This window comes from Euprymna scolopes, chromosome 30 (assembly GCF_053919585.1).
Source record: "Euprymna scolopes isolate OS-2025 chromosome 30, ASM5391958v1, whole genome shotgun sequence".
NCBI lineage: Eukaryota > Metazoa > Mollusca > Cephalopoda > Sepiida > Sepiolidae > Euprymna > Euprymna scolopes.
The window spans coordinates 61,761,817-61,775,524 of NC_136511.1; positions in this window are offsets into that span (position 1 = coordinate 61,761,817).

Below are 13,708 nucleotides of genomic sequence, written 5' to 3' on the forward strand. Positions count from 1 at the left end.
TGTGTAGCTTAATTACCATATATATTTTTATAACTTACTACCTTGCTCTACCTATGTATTGAGCACTGTGTAAGTAAATACTTAAAGTTAACTTAAATTTTACTTTCGTATGTGATCAAATGAACTAGCCATATATATATATATATATATATATATATATATATATATATATATATATATATATATATATATATATATATATACTAGCTTGTACCCGGCCACACGTTGCTGTGGCTCAGTTTGTTAAAATGGAACACATGTGAAAGTAGAGAAAAGTTTGATTCTTTTTTTCAAGAGAATGTACAAATTATTGTTTTAACAGATGTTAAGAAAATAAATAGAAAAATACTTCCATCATTAATTATGCAAAAAAATAAATAAAATGTTTATTTAGTGTTTCAATATCCTTATAAATTACGATAAAACTTGCTGAGTATGCACTGTTTTACGGTTGTTATAAAAATGGAACGGAAACTTAAATTTCGCTTCATTTTAATCTTTCTTAATTTTTTTATTGTGCCCCCCCAAACGAATATAATCAAAACAGTAACATTCAACAATTTTACTTTATGTATATAAAACACAAAATATTTATTTTAAAAAATTAAAAAAAGAAAAAGTTAATAAATAATTCCATTTTTAAACGAAAAAAGTCAGTTTACCTAACTTACTGTATTAATGCTATTTTTTTAAGCAAGAAAAAAAAAGGTAAATATCCAGATACGCTACTACAGAACACTGACCACTCTAATTTGTTTTTATATAGGTAATTGAGGTCGCTGACAACGAATCTGATAGTCAAACTTGGGGCAAATTTACCGTTTGAATGGTATTTACCCCTGAACCCACGAACTTCTTTCCACCATTTTGCAGCTTCCGTTTATGCTACGCGTATGCACGCTGTAGCATAAACGACGGCTTCACCAAGCAAACTACGTTAGGGGGAAGGGAATTTTTTTTTTCCAGGACATAGAATTTTCTAATTTTCAAAAATACATTATAGCGCTTTTTGGGCGGAAAATTTAAAATTAGCTGAAAAAGAAATAAAATAAGAAAAGGAAAGCACACCAAGTTGGAGTAGGGGGGTAATTTACCTGTGTCTTTTTTTACCTGGAACATCGAATCTCCAAATTTTCCGTAAGTAACGCACCGACATTTACCAATTAGAACACCATTTAACATTTTCCGAAGATTTTACTTTGTACATTGGAGGCGCGAGCGGGGGGGGCGGATGTGATGTTGGGGCGCGCAAACAAATTAGAGTGGTCGGTGTTCTGTAGTAGCGTATCTGGATATTTACCAAAAAAAATATTTAGGTTTGGCTATAAATTCCTAAACTCATTTCACCCTAAATAATTTAGGTGACTGAAAAAGGAATCTAATTGAATCTTTAATTTCCTGAATATTATGCTAGAATTCATTTTTCTTCGAGTTATATCGAATACATTAATACGGATTTTAGGGGCTTTTTTCGTAATGTTACTGTAAAAATTATTTTTTATTGTTACAAATTACGATGCTTTAAAAAAAGCAAAAATAAATTCTTGCGTTTTTTATTTACTACTGAAAACCATAACTTTAGTAAAGGTACTTTTTGTTTAAACAAAATAAAACATTTTCACTAAGAGTTAAGTAAAAATAATGAGTTCATTATATTCTGCGATCATTATTTGAAAAATACTGCAATTTTCATTAAAATTCGTTAATTTCCTGATTTTTTGTGAATTTTTAAGTAAAGGGAGGAGTCAAAATGTGTATACACTTTGAGCGTCGGCACACGTGTGGTTAATTTAAATTAAAGTTCAATCACATGGTTACATTATCAATAATCATGTAATTTAAACCCATTGAAAATTTACCTATATTGTAAACACATTCTGTTTACATTAAGCCTGTGGTGTTTTTTTTTTAGTGATGCAATGTTGGGTTTTATTACTGTACACATAGATTCGAAAAAAATTGTCAAAACACAAATATATAACAAATAAATGTTATCAAAGGCAAGATAAGTTACTTTTCTACCTAACTAGATATATTTTTCGTGTTTTTATTCAATGTAACATGTTTATTCAGCTCGAAAACCATACAGTGTTTACCGATGTATTGGAAAATTCGAGATGGAGTCTGATTCTCTCTTTAACACGGAAAGTTTGGGAAAAGATGTTATTAATAAAAAACCGGATAAAATACTGTTAAAAACTCGCTCAATACATGTTACTGTGACATAGGTTGACATATATTCGGCGGGTTTTTATAGTATTTTGTATAGTTATTTTTTTATTTATAGCACCTTTTTCCATACTTACGGTGTTAAAGAGGGTGTGAGACGCCATCTTGAATTTTCAAATACATCGGTAAACACTGTATGTTTTTCGAGCTGAATAAATATGTTACACTTAATAAAAACACGAAAAATATATCCAGTTTGGCAGAAAAGTAACTTACCTTGCCTTTGATAACATTTATTTGTTATATATTTATTTTTTGACAACTTTTTCGAATCTATGTGTACAGTAATACAAACCCCTTCGGAGGTTGGAATGCCCCCCACCCCCACCTAAAATGTAGTTGGAAAGATCGATTTTATAGTGAGATTTAAGAATGGTCGAAAAAAAGGTGAAAAACAAAACAAATAATCAATAAATAATTGTTACCAAAGGCAATAAATGCTACTTTTTTTACTTACATGAATGAGTTTATTTTATGTTTTAAAGTATTTTCAATCGTTTTTCGGGTTTTCTTTATTTTTTAATAATCTAATGCGGGTGTGTGGGTGCCAAATATCTCCAGATTTTCTAGAATTCCCCGCTAGATTGCAAACGAAATCTCCAGATATAGCAGGAAAACCGCTAAATTGTAACACTGGTCACGTGACAGGAAGCGGTAATAAATAATTGTCCCTAAATAAAAAAATGGCCTCTTGGTACAAAGAAAAACACCTATTTATCATAGAAAAATTAAGTGTAATGTTATAATTAAAAAGAAATATATAAAAACACACATGGATATAGTAAACATATTATACCAAAACGTGGAAGCCATCCGTCCAGTGTTTTTTTAGAAAATTAATTCCGAACGTACCAACATTTACATTTATATATATATATATATATATATATATATATATATATATATATATATATATATATATATATATATATATATGGGATGAAAGATGAAGAATAATAGTGACAAGGACTTTATTATAGATATGGGTTTCGAAGTTAAGTGCTTCTTACCAGAAGACGAGACGAAGCAGAATTATACAAAAATATTATATATATATATATATATATATATATATATATATATATATATATATATATATATATATATATAAACTCCACTTATTTAGTGCTTCCTTTTTAAAATTAAATATGTTTTAAACACTTTTGCAAAGTGTTTTTAACATGTTTAATTAACTATTTGTTCTTATATATATATATATATATATATCATCTAAGAAAGATATATATAAAAATGAAAGTGTCTGTCTATGTGTGTGTGCGTGTGTGTGTGTGTGGTGTGTGTTCGTGTGTGTATCTGTGGTGTGTGTGTCTGTATGTACATTTCCCTACGCTACAACTCTGTCAATTTTTAGTCTACAAACTCGAAATTTGATATACAGGGTACTGAGATTTGGGAACATAGAGGTGATTGGTTCCTGGCCACAAATTTGGCGATAAGGGGCCAAAGTTCAACAATTTGACCTTTGAGAACTCTATCAAACGCCTCCAACAATTTTTGGTCTACACACTTGAAGTTTTAGATATAGATTCCTTGGACATGGATCTAACTTAATAACTTGATTTGAACCCAAAACAATATTTTTAAGGGGTCATAATACGGGTAATATATATATATATATATATATATATATATATATATAGAGAGAGAGAGAGAGAGAGAGAGAGACAGAGAGAGAGAGAGAGAGGGAGACAGAAATTAGTTGAAAAACGAATGTTATTTTACTCGTAACTGTGAGCTAATGCCTTTCATTACTATTAGTGTTTGGACAATTAATTGGAAACGCGAATTGGAAAAATCAGTACTTTTTGGTATAGGAATCGGAAAAATTGTGCCCATTTTTCGATGCTTTAATTATCATCTTTAGTTGTTGTTTTTTAACAAAATTTTATAGTGTGTTTGTATTTTTTCGAACAAAAATGGTTGTCTTGTTCGGGGACCGTTTTTTATGGGTCGTTACCCGATTAAAATAGTTGCTAAAGGTCAAAATTAAAAGGAATTAGAGCGTGGCAAATGTAAGTCGACTTAAACTTCCCTTCTACGCATGAGCAAATGCATATATATATATATATATATATATATATATATATATATTTACAATTTTACGTTAATCTTACTTTTGTTGTAGCTTTTTTCCTATGTATCTGACAAGGGCTGATTCACTTATCTCTCAGGTTGAAGCACTATAAATTACGGTTTCAGTTTCGATTTTAAGTGATAGCATTCAAATCATATTTTTCTCACGACTATACATTGGGTACAATATAATATGAACTTATCGACAGAGAATTAACTGTAATAATAAATACGAAATCATTATGAATTAAAATATCATTTTTAATCGTATTTTACCATCGAGCAACGCTGGGCGCCTCTTGCTAGTATAATATATATATTAGCAAACAAATTAGTACCAAAAAGTATATTAAAATTAATGGTCACTGTTGGTCACTAGTGTTTAGTATAGAACTGGTGTCGCTAGTCAAGCAATCTATCCACAGTGACCAGTCTCCGGTAACTGGTCACTTGAGAACGGTAGGCTGACCATCTGACTATAACGTGGAATAAATGGGTTAGTAAGTAGTGGGAGAATGGGATGCCTGTTTTAGTATTGCTACTATGATTGGTCAAGGAGGCCGCAGTTATCGGAAATTTCATTGGACATTGGTTAGGGAAGATGGTGAGTGACTAAGATAGAGAATGGTGAGAAAGATGGCGGAGGAAGCTTGTATCGAAGACTATTAATGAAGAATTATCGTCTTCATCGTTATTTCCATAGCAAGTGCTCGTCTGAGCTCCAATATCTGCCCCCCCCCCTCGCCAATCTTTCTCGAAAAACACCCGTCTAGCTGAAACCACTGTCAATAATTTTCCCCACTCTTTATCTGTGCCTAAATCAAAACAAAGATTCCATAAACAAAGCTTCTTTCTTAGAACTGTGCGCATGTGGAATTCTCTGCCGCTTGCCTGTTTCCCTCCTGACTTCAACTTAGATGTCTTAAAGTCCAACATAAACAAATTCCTGATGAACCGCCCCTTAAGTAATGACACTTTATCAAATCTCCGATACTAACAATTACTACGATGCTATCCCATTGATTACTGTACACACAATAACACTTATCCCGAATGGCTTCTGGGTATGGATAAGTGGTGACCTCCATGTAAAAATAAATTATAAAAAAAGAATTTTTTTTATGTCATTAACAACAGAAATATTACGCATTTCTTTATATTTGTACGAATGGACACTATCTGTCAAAAATCAACTGTTATTAGATAATACTTAATACATTGACTTTCGAAATTCTTTTCCTTTTGTTGGTGCCCCGACAAAAGGAGGATGGATCAGTAAATTCACCCTTGTCTCTTTCTCTGTTCGTCTGCCCGCACTTTTCTCAATAACTAAGGAAGTATTTGAAATTTTGCACAAACATTAAACATGATATAAGTAAACAAATTAACAGAACGGATTTTCCGGGAAAATTCCGGTTGCCCCCCCCCTAAGGGTGCCTTTCGGGTTAAAATGGCTAACATTTACACTTTTTTGTTTATTAAAAAAATTGATGACTTGGATTTTTTATAAAACTTCCTGAAAAGTTGTAACTAACCCATTTCTATATCGTTTTGTTTGTCTATACTTCGCAATAAATATTGGGTGCGCCTCAGGGGCTCTTCTAGGACTGATAAAAACGCTCCATTTTTGGGACCATTTTACCAGATTTGTCCAAAAGTTTCTATGTATGTCTATTTAGCAGTTTTGCATTGTGCTGAACTCGAATTTAAATATGATAAGGTCTTCGGGACTTTTGGAGCAAAATGGGGAGGGGGCAAATGATGGACTTAGTCATTTCTTGTTTTGCATGGTGCAGAACTCAAATTATCATATGGTAAGTCCTTAATCTGCACCGTTTGTTCATTTTCGCCAGAATTTAACGTCTCTTGGGTATATTTGGAGCTTGATATGGGTTAATAAAAGGCTGAATTAAGTCATTTTTTTATGTCTCGTTCACTGTGAACTTACGGGGGACCATGCAGGTTTCATTTGTTTTATTTAAATTATTTCGATTACTGATCTCATCCTGAATGTTACTAGCACAACCTTTCAGTCAATATAACCGATTTTCTTGTAATGTATTTTGTCGAACTCGTTCATTTTTGTGCGGAACTTGCTGAAGAAACAGATTACCGAGTTCTACAAAAAAAAAAAAAAAAAAAAGAAAAAAAAAGAAATGGTCTGGGGTAAATTCAGCCGAAAGTTTGTTAAAATAAAATCAAGATATCAAAACACATTGTTCAAATTTCACCAAAAAAGTCGGTAGTTTCTACATTTTCAGCTAAGGTCTCCATCCATATTTAACTACCCTTTTTTAATAAACCTAAATTAAATAAAATATAACTCACATTTAGACGCCCTGTGCCAAGCAGTCGTGTTGCAAAATTCAAAGCAATGATTGGTTATAGGAGAGAATCCGATACATACACATATAGAAACATACAAATATCCATAACATTATACAGAAAAAGTTTCATAATAGAAGGGGATTATTTCGAAGGGGGCTGGAGTTTCAGATGTGTATTAGCAATAAAAGTTCACATATGTAAATGTCTGAAAATTTATTTAAGACAACTCGTGTATATATATATATATATATAGATTCGGCACCACATATCGACCAATTTGATGCTTTTGAAGCAGACATTATGTACCTTATTAGAGGCCTGTCTTTCCATGGGAAAAAGAATCATTTTCAAAAACAGTTGGATTTTACCATTAAGAAAATCAACACCTCGGATTACCTTTACGTTAAAGCAGATAAGACGCAAAATTTCTACAAACTAACTACACATGAATATAACAAGATTATTAAAGAAAATATTACAAAAAATTACAAAAAATCAAATATAGATATTTGCAAAAAAATTGACAAGGATAGTAAAGAAATAACTGACAAACTTAAAATTAGTAATAGAGTGGGAATTTTACAAAAAAAACAGTCATATATTTTGCTTAAAGACCATAAGATAAATTTTGAAAATAAACCTACAACTAGGTTAATTAATCCTACGAAACCCGAAATAGGTAAATTAAGTAAAAATATACTAGAAAGAGTTAACTATCAAATTAAATCAACATATAAGCTAAATCTATGGATTAACACAGCGGATACCATTAAATGGTTTTCCAATATACATAATAAAAAGAATTGTACTTTCTTACAATTCGATATTGTGAATTACTATCCCTCCATATCTAAGGAACTATTCGAAGAGGTGATGGAGTTTGCTAAACTCCTGTCTGATATAAAAGACACTGAAATTGAAATTATACGGACATGTAGAAATAATACATTAATTAGTGGAAATGATCAGTGGTTGAAAAAAGATCAAAATGACCTGTTTGACATTTCCATGGGGTCTTTGGATTCGGCTGAAATGACAGACTTAGTAGGTCTATTCATACTATACAACTTAACCAAAGACATCAATGTCATTGATATAGGCTTGTATCGTGATGATGGACTGATGATCATCAAGGAATCCAACGGCCCTAAATGTGAAAGAACCAAAAAGATTATCTTAAATGAATTCCGTAGAATTAAATTAAAAGTGGATATTATATCAGATGTTAAAACTGTAAATTTTTTGGATGTGAACTTTGATTTAAGGAAAGGCATCTACCAACCATATAGGAAGGAAAACTCAAACCCAATTTATGTACACCCCCTATCAAATCACCCAAAATCTATCATTAGGCATATCCCCAAATCCATTAGTAAAAGAATCAGTGACAATTCTTCCAATCTTGAAACATTTAATAAACATAAATATTTCTATAACAGGGCCCTTAAGGATAGTGGATACAAAAACACACAAATTGAGTTCATAGAACCAACACACCCAAACACAAATACAAATAGAAACCGTAAGAGAAAAATCCTGTGGTACAATCCCCCTTTTAATCTGAAACTTAAAACAAATCTAGGAATGAAATTCTTAAACTTAATTAAAAAGCACTTCCCTATTAATAACATACTACATAAAATTTTCAATAAAAATACAATAAAACTTAGTTATAGTTGTAATGAAAACCTTGAAAAAATAATTAAAAAACATAATAACAAAATATTAAACAAAAATAGCACACCCATTGCTACCGAAAGTTGTAACTGTAGAATTAAATCAAAATGCCCTCTTAAAGGAAATTGTCAAATTACTTCTGTAGTGTACCAAGCAACTATTTCTACTAAGGAAAATCCGAATGAAAAAAAATATTACATAGGAATGACAAATAACAATTTTAAAGAAAGATTTACCGGTCACAAGTGCTCTTTTGAAAATAATGAGTACAAAAATAGAACTTCCTTGTCTAAATATTACAATGAACTAGTAGAGCAAGGTTACTCCCCAATAGTAAATTGGAAAATTTTAAAGAAAGCGAAAACCTGTTCATCTTTAAACTCGCCTTGCTACCTATGTCTTTATGAGAAATTATTTATACTTACTTTTAGAGAAAGAGATAAATTATTAAATAAGAAGCACGAAAATTCAATTAATTGCAAACATTATAAAACCCATCTTTTAAGTAATTTAGTTTAGATATAAAATTTAAATAAATTAAAAATTGTCACTGATTTCTATAATTTATTAATATTCTATTAATATACTTTCTCCTCTCCTGATTTCATTCTTTACTTCTCCTATCTTATATACATGTGTGTCTATGTGTATATGTATGTGTCTATGTATTTATTTTATGACCGTGTGTACTTAGATCTATATATTTCTATATTATTTGGTATACCCTCCCATGTTTATTCAATCCATTTGTATGTTTCTATGTGTGTATGCATCTATCTGTACCCTTGCCAAATTATTTGTATTCTTATGTATTTCTATATATATAATTTATGTAAATTATACATATTTATGTGTGAGTATATATATGTGTGTGTGCGTTGTTGTGTATTAGTATATGATTGTGTGCATATATTTGTGTATTTTTTGTATGTATGTGTATACATAAGATTATATATATATATATATATATATATATATATATATATATGCTTATTAGTATGTCGGTTGGTTCTCTGTGAGTATATACATATGTATCTTATTATTTTTAATTAGGGTACTATCTACCTGTGCGTCGCTATTTTTGAGTATTTCGTTGATTTAATTACTTCTTTTGCCTGAATATATTTATAGGTAAGTGTACTTGTATCTGTGTTATTAGTAATCTGGTATTGAATGTATTATTTTGTGATTTAATATGACTTTATATCTATACTTAAATAGCTTAAACTTCCAACTTAATAGTATAGTTACACTTTTAATTATGTGCATGTATATGTATATATATATATATGTATATATATATGTGTGTGTATGTGTGTGTATATTTGGGTATATATATGTGGGTGTGTGGTTATATATCTATATATATATATATATTTGTATTATATTCTTTTTGTATACATAAATATTAGTAGTTTTTTATTTATAGTTATTGGACCTATTTAATTTATTTAATCCCCTCTTATGGCTAAATATGTTATATTAAAAAGATAATAAATATTAATTTTATTCTGTTTTTATTATTATTATTATTATTATTATTATTATTATCATTACTATTATGTTTATTGTTATTAATAATAATTTTAATATTGTTTTATCATTATTTTTTTCTTTTATTCATATATTTATCTAATAAAAACGCGAAAACTTTAAACTTATATCATTTAGCATAAAGGGCCTAATTAATGGTAGACGTATGTTTGAATTGCGTTGATTTTACTCGTGGACGTATGTAAGAGGATAAATATGCTAGCCGAATACATTCACTGCCTTTTTTGACACGTTCATTTATGACGCTTGGATTGTATCTTCTGTTTGTATTTGTAATAATATGCTTCATTACTGAATTGTATAATTGTTCATAAATTGGTTGACACGCAGATTTTTTCTTTTTCTTTTTCTATATACTGTCAAATTCTTACTTTCTCTCTTTCTCTATTTAACTAGATCTCATTATTCTTTCCTTTTCCTTCTAGTTCTTATTCTCTTTATTATAACCCTTTGTTTCTTTTTTCTTTTCTTCTCCGTATCATATATATATATATATATATATATATATATATATATGATGTGGAGGGGGGGAGGGGAGAAATGAAGTATGTATGTATATATGTATGTATATGTATATATAGGAATAAAGTATGTATATATATATGTATGTATATATATATATATATGTATGTATGTGTATATGTATATGTGTGTATATGTGTGTGTATGTGTATATGTATATATGTATATGTATATTTTCTCTCTTCTTTTTCTCTCTATTTTGTTTTCTCTATATTTTCTTTCTCTATTTCTGTCTCTATTCCTCTTTTCTTTTCAATCACTCTCTCCCCATTGTAATCTTTTAACTTTATTTAAATTGCCTCTCCCTTTTTACTTTTTTATTTAATTAAAGTCCTGTGTTTTAAGTTTTTTAACTCCAACTTCTAAAGAGTTCCTACCTAAAATAAAAATCCATTATTCATTGAACTTTTGAATAGTCAAGTCGCTGCCTGATGATATCTGTTGTTTGATTGAAACAAGTGGCTGTTTGTAGCAGCGGGATGTGAGCATGTTTATATAACAATAAACAAATATATATATATATATATATATATATATATATATATATATAAAGCTGAACGTGTTGTGTGTGTGTGTGTGTGTGTGTCTGGTCACGAATAGGCTGCTATATGGTTGACTATTTTAAAAAGCTGATTACATATAATGATAGAAGATGTATCGAGGATCAGGAATGGGTATGTTTGATCTGGCAGAACGGTGGTTCATAAAAAATGTGGGGCCTGCGTTCGCGCCTGGCTCCCAAAGTATGGAAATAAAAAAAACAACGTTTAGAAAGGTTTTTGATATAGATGTATGTAAGAAGACTTTGATAATATGTTTTGACTTAAATAGGGATGGTATAATAAAATTGTGGGGTCTGCGTTCGCACCTGGCCTCCATAACATGGAAATAGGCACATACTTTAATAAATACTTTTCATATCTATCTGTGTAAGTATACTTTGATAATTATGTTTCAGTTTGAAGAAATATGGTATAATAAAATTATGGGGTGTTCGTTAGCGCCTGACCGCATAGAATGGAAATATGTCACAAAGTTTAACAAGGTTTTTTAATATGGATCCACAAAACATTGTGATAAGTGTTTCAGTGTGAACAGGTATAGTATCATAAATTATGGGGTTTATCTATTTTATTTTTACTTTCATCATATTTTGCTTTGGTTTTGATATCCCCAAATTCGAAGCTATCTCTTTACAATCCTTCCTTTTCATAACCTATCATACTTTCATAAATCAGAGTCCATTTTCTCTAGGCTGGTTTTGAATACATTCAACGAATGGTACTTTTACTAGTATATATATATATATATATATATATATATATATATATATATATATATATATATATATATATATATATCCAAAGTAGCTGAGCAGCGGCTTGGTTCCCACCAGTTTTGGCAAATTGCAAACAGAATCTTGAACAGAAGCGTGTGCTCCATCCCAACTATCATCAATGGACCTGAGTTAATCTCGTCAGCATCAGACAAAGCCAAACTCTTTGCCAAGAACTTTGCAGCCAATTCTACCCTTTGCGACCAAGGCCGCCAACCCCCAATATTTCCTCCTGTATCAGAAAGCACACTATGTGATATACAAATATCTGTATGTGATGTTGCCAAGCTAATCAAAAACCTTGATTCCAGTAAAGCAACCGGCCCTGACGATATTCCAATTATAGTACTCAAAAAACTTCAACCAGATCTAGCACCCATACTTACAAAACTGTTTAAACGTTGTCTTAAGGAGAATTGCTTCCCATAACCCTGGAAAATCTCATCAGTATGCCCTGCATTTAAGAATTCAGGTGATCGTCCATCCCCCTCTCAGTACAGGCCAATAAGTCTCCTGTGCGTCAAGAGTAAGTTGCTGGAATCTGTGTTAAATAGAGAAGTAATCAACAATCTCAGCAAAAATAACCTTCTTAGTAACACACAATATGGTTTCCGTTCTGCTAGATCTACAGCAGATGTGCTTACAGCTATATCTCATAGGATTAGCGAATCTCTCGACAGAGGAAACCTTTCTAGGGCAATTGCTCTTGACATATCAAAGGCCTTTGATAGGGTATGGCATAAAGGTTTACTTCACAAGATCTGCAGCTATGATATTGCTGGAAATGTCTTCTCAATTATTAAATCATTTCTCTCTGATAGGTTCATAAGAGTAGTAGTTGATGGGCAAAAATCAGAAGCTCACAGTATAAATGCTGGAGTCTCTCAGGGTTCCATCCTGGGCCCAACTCTTTTCCTGATCTACATTAATGATCTTCCAAATCACATCCTTACATCATTCGTAGACATTTTTGCTGACGAGACTATCATCTATGGCAGCTCATGTAAGACAGTAAACGATCAAGTTCTCTCCGATTCTCTCTCCTCTGATCTTGATCACGTTGTACAATGGGGAAAGAAGTGGCTGGTTACTTTTAATGCATCTAAAACCAAGCTTCTATCTTTACATCATCAACGTTCTGATCCCCATCTGGCATCAATTAAAATGAATGGCTCTCGTCTTGGGGAGGCCTCAAATTTTGACAGGCTTCTGGGCTTGACCTTTACTCCTGATCTTAAATGGAATACGTAAATCAAATCTGTTGCCAAGGCCGCTGGAAAAATGGTCGGATCCTTCTATCGATCCAGTAGATATCTCACTGCTGATGCAATTCTCTATCTATATAAGAGCCAGATACGTCCAAGGATGGAATACTGTTGCCACATATGGGCAGGAGCTGCTAGAAAAGACTTGTCCTGCCTTGATAGGGTTCAAAATAGACTTCGTGGCCTGGTGGGAGATGTCCTTTTCTCTTCGCTGCAACCTCTATCTCACAGAAGAGATGTTGCGAGTTTGTCTCCGCTTTATCGTTATTTTCATGGAAAGTGTTCAACTGAGCTTCAATCTATGGTCCCCCCCCTCGCCAAACTTTCACAAGAAACACTAGACTAGCTGAAAATATTATCAATAATTCCCCCCACTCTTTATCTGTACCTAAACCTAAACATAGATTCCATAATCAAAGCTTCTTTCTTAGAACTGCACGCCTCTGGAATTGTCTTCCGTTTTCCTGCTTTCCAGCTTTCTATAATATGGTTGTCTTCAAGTCCAACGTGAACAAGTTTCTGATGAGCCGTTCCACTTAAGTTAACAAATTTACCGAACTTCCATTACTATCGATTACTATATTGTCCTTTTGACTACTCTACACTCTTTAACCCTTATCCTTGAGTGGCCTATCGGCCTTGATAAGTGGTGACGTCTATGTAAAAAAAAATGTATAACCACGTCTTATTGAACACGACAGAG